This window comes from Coffea eugenioides, chromosome 6 (genome assembly GCF_003713205.1).
Source record: "Coffea eugenioides isolate CCC68of chromosome 6, Ceug_1.0, whole genome shotgun sequence".
Lineage (NCBI taxonomy): Eukaryota > Viridiplantae > Streptophyta > Magnoliopsida > Gentianales > Rubiaceae > Coffea > Coffea eugenioides.
The window spans coordinates 30,238,339-30,252,749 of NC_040040.1; the positions used below are offsets into that span (position 1 = coordinate 30,238,339).

The 14,411-nt window shown below is 36.5% G+C and overlaps 1 long non-coding RNA gene across 1 annotated transcript; it reads right to left on the bottom strand.

Moving 5' to 3' along the window:
• Nucleotides 1-3,063: 3,063 nt before the first annotated feature.
• On the bottom strand, nucleotides 3,064-5,275 carry LOC113773234. The gene is made up of 3 exons (XR_003468781.1): nucleotides 5,155-5,275; nucleotides 4,028-4,091; nucleotides 3,064-3,199 (listed from the first exon to the last, which is right to left on the bottom strand). It is a non-coding gene; the product is annotated as an uncharacterized LOC113773234 (long non-coding RNA).
• Between the last annotated feature and the right edge of the window lie 9,136 nt (nucleotides 5,276-14,411).

Here is a 14,411-nt window from a genome sequence, read left to right on the forward strand (position 1 = left end):
GTTTATTAAAAGGAGCAATGACCACGTAAATCAATCAATAACAAAAGGAAAAATGTAACATGCTCTAATTTTTAAATAAGACATGAAAATTTTCAGACTCTCACGCTCTCTCTCCCTTAAAAGAATTTCGTTCTCGAAATTCTGTCCTGTGCTTATAAAAGTTTTGAATAAATTGATGATAGGATCCCGCTAAACCAAGAAACTATGAATTTCAGTAGGGTTTTTTTTGGTTATTTCCAATTGATAATAGCCTTTACCTTAACCAGATCCATAGTGGTTCCTTCCTTGGAAATGTATACCCTAGAAACGACACTTTTTCCAACGAAATCTCACACTTACTGAGCTTAGCATATAACTAATGCTTCCTTAAAGTTTACAATACCATCCTCAAGTGCTGCTCATGTTCCTCCCAAGTTTTCGAATGCATCAAAACATCGTTGATGACTATTGGCACGAATTGATTCAAATATGGCCTAAAGAACCCAATGCATTAAATTCATGAATGTCGTTGGGGCATTAGCTAATCCAAAGGGCATCACTATAAACTAATAATGTCCATATTGTATATTAAAGACCGTCTTAGCTATATCTTCCATCTTAATTTATAGTTGATAATATCCCTTCCTAAGATCTATCTTAAACAGTACCACTATTCCTTAAAGTTGATCAAATAACTTGTGAATATATAGCGAAAGGTATTTATTCTTAACTACAACATTATTTAAACCCCAATACTTTATACACAGTGTCAACCCTCCATCTTTCTTTTTGACAAACAATACTGGCACTTCCCACGAGAATACACTGGGTCGTATAAAGCCTGGTTCCAATAGATCCTGTAACTGTATCTCTAACTCCTTAAGTTCAACTGATGTCATACAATAAGGTATCTTAGAAATAGGATTTCTTTTAGGCATCAATTCAATCTTAAATTCTACTTGTCTCTCGATTTGATAGGGAAAAGAAACAAGCAAAAACTTGTCTCGGTTGCCAAGGAAAAGGAACATGCAAGAATAAGTTTTTGTCTTGCTAAAAGCATTAGATTGTTTTGAACAGATGGCAAAAGGAAAATGATGACAAGTGTCATGGTTCATGACAAATGTCTAAAACATATACCAATAAAAATTTAGCCTTACACTTTCCTCTCATTTCACTATTACCCTACTAGTTTTCTTCAAATTGATCATAGCCTGTTTCACACTAACTGTCGGGTACAAATATCCCATTTCAAAGTCAATAATGTATCATGGACTCTCAAAATAGTCGAAGTGATAATATCTTCAAATGCATTTACAAGTCCAATTACCTCATCAGTAAAACTAATCAAAGATTCCTTAGTAAATTGTAGATCTACTACATCTGATACCAAATCAAATAGTATGATCATTATCTAAATACATCAATGGCTCTTAAGTATTCTAAATGAACTCAAACATTTCATACATTGGGTTTTCTAATAACTCAACAACTAGGTATTTTATCATATTGGACATTAGCCCCAAATAATCGTCCAATAAATTTTAAGGAGTCACAATTTCATTGAGAACTCACATATAATTACTTGCAAATGGTAGCATACTAATCACATGGCAGATTTATCAAACTTATCTCAGTTCAAGTTGTCTCCTTACAATTTAAAGCTATTCACAGCCGCATGGTCCTTACTTAAACTACTATTTCACTCAAATTCCAAGTCTGAAAACCATATTTTTAGGCAAGAGGTGGCATATAATCCATTTACCATTGAAGGACTAGTAAAATTATTCATCTTAAAATGGAGAATTTGAACTAATTTTCAAGATCCCACTACTACCTCTTCACCTTTAACTCTCAAAAGTTAGCCTTGATATCTTCGGTTCTACTTCCCTAAATTCAATCATGATTTCTAATTACATCATAATGCAATATACTAAATCCTTCCCAATTTACAAATACACCATTGAATGAAATATTTGGTATTCGGGTACAAGAATGCGAAAATAAGATAATTCCGGCCGATATTTCAGAGTAAATCAACCATATTTGGAATTCCTACCCGACATACAATTCTAATTTTTCCGAGTATCATGATAAAGTTTTTACGCCTAATATACTAAAATTCATAGTTCAATAATCATGTCCTACCTTATGCTCAATAAGAGCACTTTGTCCCTTGCACTCATTCACGTAATCGAGACCATAACACCACTTGGCCCAAACTCACATCGCGTAGAAACCACACGAGATTGCTCTGATACCACCTATGACGACCCAACTGGATCCTAAGGCGAACCAAAGGGTTAAGTGGACCACCTGCTTGACTCTTATCAGGACTCCCTCACTCACATTAACTTGAGAGATAACATTTCAGTAACTAAAGCCATTAACAGTCCATCATACTTAAGTACATCCCAAACAAAAGTAAAGATGTCTTATTCTAAAGCATTTAATATATATATATACTTATAACCTTTGAAAATAAAAGTTAGAATAACTATAACATTTAACTACTAAAGGAATTTTCCAAGTACAATTTCGGGTCTCGGCTTAACTCCTAACTACTCCCTACTCCCATTCTCCCTTCCTGTAAGAAAAACAAACTAAATGGGTTGAGCAAAACCCAGTGAGATTTTCTAAACAAGCATTAATCATCAAAAACTTAACACATAATCAAAATTAAACAAGAAAAGAACACTTCATTGAATAAAATAAAGAACACTTCACTGAACAATCACTTTCAAAAGGATACAATGTTTCCATTATATCCATTTCAATATACTACACACTCCACTGAACTCCCCCTTATAACCTCCAAAACAGTAAACACTTCCCTCACTTAGATAGCCATATCAGTTCAGTAATCTATTACTGTGACAGCCCCACCTCTCCCTAGGGCAAACCCTAGGGTATTAGCGGACTGCCTGCCCAGCTCTCGCCAGGACTCAGTCGTTCAAAGTACTAATATCATCAATGAAACGAATGTAACATTTGACAATGCAGGAGATTGAAACACTAACTCAAACATAATCACTAATTCTACAATTCAGCTTAGTACATATATCATCGCATGCCAACTTACCACGCTTCACTCAAAATTACATAATATAAATCACCCTTAAGAATTTAAGCTTACAAGTCTGCTTAAACGAAAGTTACAACCTCAAAACGCAAGAACGGCAAAATAAAGCTAAGAAAGCCCTCGATCAAATCCCTTCCCGATCTGTTAAGGAAAACAAAGGGAATGGGGTGAGCTAAAACCCAGTGAGGTTCTAGGTAAACAAGTAAACACATAGCCACATAAAATCACAAAATAGCCAACTAAACACCGTACAGTAAAATAACAGTTTAATCACAGTTCAATTCAAGGATACGGGTGGCTTTCAAAAGCCAAAGGTCCACTTGAGCTTGATCATAATTGCCTCCTGTTGACACTCCGTCAACACTTGTAACAGTATATAGGTCCGTAGAACACCACTTTCACCAGTCTCCGTCCACCAAACAACCCCCCACCGGGCCCGCACTCCATAAACAGTAGTTTGGTAATACTCGAGTATACCAGGAATCCGAGTTTCCAATGCTCAAGGATTCCAATGAAACAGTATCAAGCCGAGGATTTTATCACTGGTGGTGCTGGACAACACAACAAGCAAGCACAACGGCTATGCTTCACCAGGGACCTCCAAGCAAGATTCAATTTCCAGTGAACAGTAAACAGTCCTCAAGGTTTATCGGCCTTCTCGACCAAGCCCTTGCTGGCTCGATACAACCGACTCACCTATGAGGTTGGGTACCCAAACAGTAACAGTAGTTGGTGGAATGTCATCCACGCAACTTAAGCACAGTCATGTATAGCAATATCTCATTTCATGTTAATTCATTCAGTAAGTAGAGTCTTAGTGAAAAGAAAAAATAAGGAAGGTCGAGTGCGATAAAGTACACACTCGCCTCAATTTTAATTAAAACAGTGTTTGGCTCAAACAATAACAATTCAATACTTTCAAGTACACGAATATTTCACATAACAAGTAGCAGGTAGTGGAACACTCACCTGTCAAGCAAAAGTAATAATCGACGTCAAACGTCTCAGTTACGATCACCGTCGTTGCCCAAACCTAGGTCAACGAGTGAAAACATTAATAATTGGATTCGTTCCCTACTAAAGTATAGGTTCATTAAGAGGCCAAGTGAGTAGCTTAAGCTACTTAATCCGGCATGCAAATAGGGTCTAAACCACGGTGAAAGTTCATGGAAAACAAGTCTAGTATGTACATGAAAGTTTGGCAAAAGAAAAGTTTCACTACAGCTCAAAGGCTTCATTACGGGTTAAACTGTCTCGCCCGGCCAGCCTCGGGAAAACGGTCATTGCTCATTGTGGGAAAGTCAGAATTAGGTTCCGTCAGTTGCATTGGAAACTAGGTTCATAAGGCTAAATTTGTCTAGAAGAAACCATTTCCAAAATCCCAACATAAGTGGCTCAAAATTAAGAAACCAAATGAACTTTCTGGACTGTCTCGGATGAACAGTACTTCCCGGACAGCCAACTTTCCAGACTCGCCACGGATCGCTCGGGATGAACCAGAAAATGAGCTTTGTACCGTTTTAAAGCTCTAAGAGTCTACTTTCAATTGCCACAAATGGCACTCAATTCCGATCAGTGAGTAACACGTTATGACCTTAACAAGATGGCTGGACAGAAAATTTCTGGACCTAGTCCAGTTTTCCTCCTTTGTTTATAACTCAAAATTTATTCAACCAAATTGGCTAATTTTTTTGTAGACAACCTCCACACACATAACCCAACATATAATACTCACATTTGTAGCCAAAATGTGCATGAAAATATCAAGGAAAAACCGGGCAGCAAGCTTAAAAAGTTTCGGTCAGCACACTTTAAAAATTTCTAACTTCTACTCTTCTTGTTATTTTCATTCCTTGCACATAACAAGTATTAGATCCAACTAAATAGGGGTTTAAAACATATCAATACTTCATAAACACACATGAATAAGGGTTAGACATTTCATCAAACACTTGGTATGCATATTAGTAAACCTAACCATTACTTGATTAACTCAAGAAACTAACCCCAAATTCAACCATAACAAGTTGTTTTCACCATTTCAACCTCAAGTAGATGATATAACATCATAAACCCAAATTTTAAAGATTACATACCTTACTTACAAGTTGCTTTGGTCACCAAACAAACCACCACAATAGAAGCTTTAGGCTTGAAACAACCTCAAAGATTGAAGGAAATTTTCTCACAAACTCTAGATCTTTCTCTTTTGGTTTTTGTTCAAGATCAAACTAAGGTTGTCATAGCAAGAAGATGGAGTTTTCTTCCTTCCCTTGGAAGCCCTTAAGGTGGACGAAATTTTGGAGGAAAATGAAGCAAAGTTGGTTTAAAATTCCTCTAATCCTTTGGTCAAACAAGATACATGGCTAGGGTTTTGCCACATGGCTCCATTATTGTCCTAACCTTTCTTAATCTTTGACTAATGCCATTCTTACCTTTCCAAATGCACCAATAATTATTCAACACCTCTAATCTCTCACATAAAGTCTCTACCACTAATAAAAGAACACTTGGACAATTACAAGTGGTGAATTATTTACAACCTAGCTCAAGCAAATATTTTACTTCAAGTAAAATGAATTGAAATGAAATGCATGGAAATTATTATAACACATAGAAAATAATTTGTAAGGGCATATATTAAATGGTCTAGATCTTATAATAAGGCATGTAAGTAAGAAAATTGTGTTTTAAAGTGAGGGTCAATACAAGGGATTTGTTGTAACACATTGTGAAATATAATGCTAGGGCATATAAGAGGTGGTTTAAATCTTGGTGCAAGGCATGTAGTTTGGGGAAATTGTATTTTAAAAATGAGGGTTCTCACAATTACTCTATGGTAATACTCGAACATATTGAAACACTTACCCAAAGCTACCGTTCTATCTGACCAAGCCCTTTTGCTGGCTCAAATAGTTTATTGAACAAAGGGTTTTGGGGCTCAGTTCAGCAAGTACGATGAAATACGTACACGGCTTACAATCATGCATACTTACAAAAACACTTGGTCAATTATCAATCTTTAACGAGTTAGAAGACGAGGGACAATTGAAAACACTTCACAATAAAGCACTAGCATAATCATGTAGCCATCGTTTAAGTAGCACATAGGCAATTTAAACACACAAATGTGGAAACACTCACCTAAAGTAGTTGGAATTCACTCCTTGATGCTCGGCCCCTTCTTCAGTTCATCCTTGGCCCCTGAGATATTTGTAAATTTATTAGATTATTTGTTAAATTTCCTAAAGTGATGTTTAAGTGTAATACTTGGCAAAAATAATAGGTTTTAAGTGATTATTCTAGCTGTTTAGGCTTACTCGATTCTTTTAACTAAATTCAACTTAATATTATACAATTAGCTAAAAGTGTATATATATATACCTATATGTATGATCCAAGATGTTTAAATGTATACATTTTATTTCTTTTGTTTTGAGGTAATCTTAGTACTTATTTTATTCTAGTAACTCCTAGTTCCAAAGTTTAGGTAACTTAACCCCCTTAAGTCTTAAAATTCTATATTTTGTTGAAATATAGTAAGTTAAGGTGATTAAGTGGTAGCTACAACTTACCTTTTCTTATAAAAGTTGGAATTTAGGTTCTAAGGGTCATTTTAGAAATCAAAATTCAAAGTTAATAAATTTCCTAGAGATTGGCAGCTTAGTATTACTATAAACTTCCTTGATTTTATCCTATATTTTGGATGAATTTTCACAAGTAAAATAGTTATAAGAAGGCTTGAAGAGATTTTGGTCAGTTTTGGTTCATGTTCCATTTTAGAATTCAAAGTTAAACTCAAAATCTAAGCACTTGTTTTAAAATGGTTCGAAACAGTTTCCTAGCAATGGTAGTTAAGTTTCTTCCTTTAGTTTGCTATTTTCTTGCTTAAACTTCCTCAAATTCAAGGTACATTTTACTATCATTTTGTTATAGATCGTTTTGGTTAAGACTTAGCTAAAATTTCCAGAAAAACTCAGCAATACAATCGAATTCATCCAATAAACCCAAATCTGCCAAACAGTTTTGCATGCTCGACGAGCTCCCATTTCTTTTCTTAGATTTAGTTATTTCCTCCCAAATCAGGACAATCGAAATATACAGAGTAAAACAGAGGAGTAGGGATGTTTTTTTATCAATTTATGCATAAATTTCAGATTACAAGATGAAATAAGATGAAATTTAAGCTTAAGAAAACATAACAGCATTCTCGGGTTCAAAGCTGAAGTTTCCAGCCATATACCTTCTCCAACATTTCATTTAATGCATCAAACATCAACCAAATTCGACATGCATTCACATAAACATTGCAATAAGATTATGTAGCTTCGAAATCCAGCAAAAACTTCTTGTCAAATTTCAGTTTTAAACCAGAAGATTCATCATCGGGGCAAGCTGGAAATTTTCCAGCGGCCATGCAGTCCTCTAGACAAGAATTCCAGCCACAAGAGTTAAGCTTTTCACCGTAAAACTTACAGGCATCACCAAATAAAGAATATACAGAGCATAAAAGCATGGATTCCTTTCATACTCTAGCAAAATTCTTTAAAAAAAAAAAACCAAAATTGCAGCTTTTCTATCGGACAGCATGCCGAAACTTTAAACAAACTTTCCAGCTTTGATGATTCTTTTCTTGGTTTTAACTCAACCTAAAACATTACTAACTAGAAGTAGCAGGAAATTGAAGAAGAAAAGTAATTAACTGCCTCTAGTTTCTTCACGTTTGTGGACTAGAAAGAAACAAATGTTGTGTTTTAACAGGTTAAGGAAGAAACAAAGGTTGTGTTTCTTTTACTCTTCCTCTCAATTCTAATGGAAGGCTAATGCCACGTACTAGTAGTTTGTATAACTCTTGGTTCGAATGGTAGACAAAGGCAAGTGCTAGTAGTTTCGGTTTTCTAATGGAAGACAATAACAAGTACTGGTACTTTTTTTCGGTTTCTAATAGAATGGAAGGTGCAACATTTTGCTTCTTGTACGTTAGACATTTACATGCACTAAGACAAGTGTCTTTCACTTTTTTTTTTCTTTTTGTTTTTTCTAATACCACAATAGCTTCTAACTAATACTAATGTTTTATGGTGTAAAGCACACAATTTCTCCTAAGGTGTATCAATTCATTTGTTTATTAAAAGGATCAATGAACATGTAAATCAATCAATAACAAAAGGAAGAATGTAACATGCTCTAATTTTTAAATCAGACAATAAAATTTTCGGGCTTTCACACAGGTACTCACAGATTTTTAATCCTTTGTACCTAACCCATGCTATATATTAGCAGGTAGGCAACCATTTTCTGACTTGATCAAATAATACAAATCGAATACCTTATTTTTTGGAGTGAATCGGATCGGGTCCCATGGATATTCGGATCATCACGTATTTTTGCCCATCCCAAATCTATAAAGTGTATTCCTCTTTTTACTCGAATTGGAAGTATTAATTAAGCTTGTCAATTAGATTATGTGAATTGGATTTTGACATGTTTAAACTCAACTCATATAAAAACATCATTCTTTTGAGCCCAAATTCAACTTATGCTCGCTCACAAAAAAGGTCGAGCATTCAACTTAATTCGGATAAACCTAAACTTATGTCATGTATTTTTCATGTTTAGAAAATCTACTTAAACCAAATAGCCAGCTAATCCATAGATGTTCTTAATATCTAAAAGAAGTTTGAATTTCATGACAAAAAAATATAGTTTACCATAACACCCATAAATGTATCAACTAGAGATTGAAAAGGAACAATTTACCACAAATTAGCCATCTAAATTTCAATTATTTGACTGGATTTAGATAAATAAATCTTCTTAAATCCCACATATGATCCTTAGTATATAAATGTTGTTTGGGTCGAGAATTAAGTGGACTAAATTCAGTACAATCCAAATTTAGCTCATATTTAAATCGTGCAAAATATTTTAGCCCAAACTCACTTTAACTTACATTGCATGAGATTCAATCCGCTCCATTTAGGGTCAATCGGATTAATTTCGGGCCAGCCCAACCCAATACAAAGGTCTAATATTAAGTTTTAGAATCTTTCATTGTACTCTTATATAGGTAGCGTTTGATAAAAAATTTTTCAATCTTACTTCTGATTAATAGTAATCTGTATGCCAATATTGAAGGTGTATTAATTTTTGTGTATGTATTGTGCGTTTGAGTAGGTGTTTATGTGTAAATCAACTTAGGAAACTTCTTTAGATGGGAAAAACATCAAGAAAATCAAACTAATTAGTAATGTGTAATTCATTGAGCAAATTGATAAGATTCAAAGGTTAAAGGAGCAATAGGTAATTTAAATACATATTGAACAAAAGAAGAGCATATTTAAACTTTTGTCCTTTTTCTTTAGGGATAATTTCGGAAACCTCCCCTGAGCTCTTGGATAATTTCAGACAGCTCCCCTTAGGTTTTAGAAATTACACCAACTTCCCTTACTTTCACTGTTTATGCTTCAAAATAGGCCCAATAGCCTATCATTTCCTTCAAATACCCTAAACTACCCTTTTTACCCAAAAAATTTTAAAAAAAAAGAGCTTTGCTGAATATTGGTTGCATCTGTTGATTGCCTTCTTCCAAATTAGACTATTACGAAAGTCATGAAATCTTTTCTACCAAGAAATAAAAGACAAAAATAAGGAATTTGATGATTGTGATCTTTTAAGCAACACTATTAGGAAAATCAAACAACCACCCCAATTTGAATCAAAACCAATTCCAACAACTGTGGGTACCCAAAAAACCACAATCCAATTTATATCCTGCAACCTAAACAAATCTCGCCACTTGTTGCCAAATTTGATAAAACTCAACCTCAAATTTTACCCAAAACAACAATTCATCAACAATTAACCCCACTCTCAAATCCCCTTCCCTCTTTCTCTCATTGCAGCCATTTTTTTCAGCAAATCATTGTCTAAAGCCCAATATCCATCTCTCAAACTTTTGATATTTGATATCACCAAGTTTTATCACCCATAATCAACCAAAATCGAATAAAATAGATGCAAAATAATCAAACCCACTACACTTAGAATAGGAGAAAAAAAAGAGAGATGAGCCTAGTCACATTTGCCAAAAAGAAAGGGAGATGCAAGGGAAATCAAAAAAAAGGAGAAGGGAAGGGAATGGAACAAAGGACAAACTAGGGTTGATGGACAAAAATTGGTCTTGATGTAGAGGAGAAAAGTTGGGGAAAGGGGATTGGGAAAGTGGTTGTAGGAAGATGGGCACAAGGAAAGCGAGCAAAGGTAGAAGGCAGAAACGTAAAAGCCTAAAAAATAAAATTAGTTGATTTTTTTTCTTGGATTTCTGAGCTTCTTTTTTCCCAAAAAAAAGTCTTTTGAGTCCTATTAGGGATAGTAGAGTACTTTTGTACTAATAGGGGAGATATGTATAATTTTAAAATATTGAGGGGAGCATCCTAAGGTTATTAAGAACCTCAAGGGAGGTTTCCGAAATTATCCCGCCCGTGCACCATTGGTCCACAACTAGCCGCCAAACCCCGCTTACAAAACGTGAGGTTGGAAATTAAAGATGGATTTCGCGTTGAACCAAACGTGCAACATGCTGTCGTTATTCATCCAAATTCCCCATTCCCACGTTTGGACATGCCACTTAACCCCTTTGAAAGTTAGGGGCGCAATGGGTTGGTGGAAAATGAGTTAGGTGCTGATGCAAAGAGCAGTTGAGGTCTGTAATCTCTGATCTAGGTACCACAGAAATGATGGAGAACTGATCCGAAAACCAGAGAAAGTTTATTGACTTGAATGATGATGGGAAGAGAGAGATTACAGAGAAATGTGAAAATGCAACTTTACAAACGGAATCCAATACCGCCATAGACTTCCAGCTTCACCTTTTATAAGTGACTAAGGCGGTGATTGTAAGTCGGCTAACAAACTTATGACGTCGACTGACGTCATAAGATTCGTACAAATCACTGACTAACCTATTGTAACTAACTCCAGTTGTACTAACTCCATGCACGCACATTCAACCCCATGCACTCACGCCAACCCCATGCACAAGCCATTTCACGTGTATCAATACCCTCCCCTCAAACAATCCTTGGCCTCAAGAATTGAAATGAGGGAACTGTAGCTGCAAATACTCCCAGGTGGCATCCTCAGGAAAGCTGTTACTCCATTGAACCAGCACCTGCATAGCCGCAACTCTTCCACGCTTGACCAAACGTCGGTCTAGAACTGCAGTAGGTTCCAACAGTAGCTGTCCCTGGTGTGTAATTCCAGCAGGGATCTGCGCTGGAATAGACCCTGTGCTAGGGGTGAGCAAAATTACCCGCTAATCCAAAAATCCGTCATATCCGATCCGATTCGATTCGATTCGAAAATTAGAATATCCAATTTTTATTATTTGATCGAGTCAAAAGAGGATTGGGTACCCGCTAAGATGCGGGGCGGATTAGGGTCACATAATTAAAAACCCGCGGGTACCCGATCCGCCCCACATTTATATATTTTTATTTTTATTTTTATACACACACTATAAAATAATAATTTAGAACTAAATAAGTAATTTTATTGAACAAATTGCATTACAAATATGAGAGACTATAGTTTATTTATAAGCTTTATTTGTAGAGGTCATGATCTTATATTTTATAGAAAAAAGTTTTAATTAATGTGGAACATATATATATTAAAAATTGTGCTACGTATTTCAAAATTTTATTGATTTTTATTGATTTTGAATTCTTTTAATTTTTTGCCTTTATCTTATATTCTCTTCACATGCTTGTTTCTTGGTGGGAAACCTTTTTTAGAAAAAAAATTTATTAAATCTTAGATGAATGTGTAAAATATAAAATTAAATTGGTATAAATCATTTTTTAAAAAAATTAAATGATAAATGGGACGGGATGGGTACCCGCTGACCCGACCCTATCTCAGCGGGTACCCTATAATCGGGTACTCGCTGATATGCGGGGCGGGTACGGGTCAGAAACTGGCTGACCCGCAAGGTGAGGGTTGGGTCAGCCAAATGGTGAATGGGGCGGGTACCCGACCCGCGCCCACCCTACCTGTGCCGACCTTCTTCTTGAGCAGGGAAACATGGAAAGTGTCATGAATACGAACATGTGATGGTAAGGCCAATTTGTATGCCACTGCTCCTACCCTTGCCGTCACTTGAAATGGACCAAAATAACGAGGAGACAACTTCTGACAGTGATGAGAGCGTAGAGTGTGCTGCCTGTAAGGTTGAAGTTTGACATAAACCCAATCACCCACATCAAACACCTTCTCCGACCTGTGTTTATCAGCCAACTACTTCATCCTGTGTTGAGCCTTGGACAGATTATGCCGCAGGGAGTGAAGGACCTTCTCCCTTGCCTGTAAACTCCTGTCCATAAATTCAACTGTCATGGCCTCAGGTAGGTAAGGACTGTGAAGTGGGGGGACCTGGCCATAGACAACTCATAAGGAGTGAACTTGGCAGAAGAATGGAAATTTGTATTATATCAGTACTCGGCCATTGGCAACCATAAACTCCAATCCTTGTGATGATCTCCAGTCATGCACCTGAAATAGTTCTCTAAACATTTGTTAACTACCTCTGTCTGGCCATCACTCTGAGGATGGTAGGAAGTGGACATGTTCAACTGGACACGTTGCAACCTGAAAATTTCCTGCCAGAAGGAGCTCAAGAAAATGGGGTCTCGATCACTGACAATGGTTTGGGGAAGACCATGTAGCCTGTAAACCTGGTCCATGAATAGCTGGGCAATTGAGATGGCTGTATAGGGATGAGCCACAGCAATGAAGTGAGCATATTTGCTGAGTCTATCCACTACCACCAAGATCACCTTCCTGCTATGTGAAAGGGGTAAGCCTTCAATAAAATCCATAGAGATGTCAGACAAAATCTTCTCAGGTATGGGTAAAGGTTGTAATAGGCCAGGATAAGCTGCACTATCTGGCTTATTTCATTGACAAACGTCACATGCTGCTAGAAAATGGGCTACATCCTTGAACATGCACGACCAATACAAAACCTGCTTAAGTCTCCTGTAAGTAACCTCTATTCCAGAATGCCCCCCTTGTGAACTTGAGTGCCACAAGACAATCAACCTGTTTCTTAAAGACTGATCATTGCCAACCACCAACTTGCCTCTCCTCTTTAACAACCCTTGCTGCCAAGAATAATTGCTAGAATGCAGACCATTGCTATTTAGCTTTTGGATCAACTCCTGGACTACCACATCTTGTTGCCAACTCTGTTGTATATCCTTGTTGAGAGAAGTGGTGACAGTAACCAAAGTGTACAGCGAATTGCCTTCCTATGGTTGTCTAGATAATGCATCCGCTACAATGTTATCACTCCCCTTCTTGTACTGTACTTCATAATCATACCCCATCAACTTGGCTATCCATTTCTGCTGCAGTGGTTTATGTACCCTTTGCTCCATTATATACTTCAAACTTTGATGATCAGTTTCGATAATGAAATGCCTTCCCACCAAATAAGCTCTCCACTTCAAAATCGTAGTGACTATGGCCAACATTTCCTTTTCATATACTGACATAGCTTAGTGCTTAGTTCCCAGTGCCTTACTGAAAAAATCTAGTGGTCTCCTTTTCTGCATCAACACCGCCCCAATCCCATTTCCAGAAGCATCAGTTTCCACAATGAATTCTTGAGTAAAATCTGGTAAAGCTAGAATAGGGGGACTGCTCATGACTTCTTGTAATCTTTTAAAAGCTTGAGTAGCCCCATCATGCCACTGGAACTAATTCTTTTTAATCAAGTCTGTCAATGGTTTAGTAATCTTACCATAGTCTCATATGAACCACCTATAGTATCTCGTAAGGCCCAGAAATCCTCGCAGCTCCTTGACTGTCTGCGGCATTGGCCAACTCCTAATGGCAGTAGTTTTCTGAGGATCAGCCTAGACACCTTCTGCATTGATAATATGCCCTAAGTAGTCAATTTGTTGTTGAGCAAATGCACATTTACTCCTTTTTACATTCAATTCATGCCTTCTCAACAGTTCAAACACAAGCTTTAGATGTTGCAGGTGCTCCTTCCAACCACCACTGTATACCAAAATGTCATCAAAGAAAACCAGAATAAATTTCCTTAGAAAGGGCCTAAAGATGTCATTCATCAGACCTTGAAATATGGATGGGGTATTAGTTAGCTCAAATGGCATAACGAGAAACTCATAGTGGCCATCATGAGTTCTAAAGGCTATTTTCTCCACATCTTCAGCATTCATTCTAATCTGGTGATAACCAGACCTCAAGTCTAACTTGGTAAAGAACTTGACTCCAAAAAGTTCATCCAGCAACTCTTCTATTAGCAGAATAGGAAATTTAT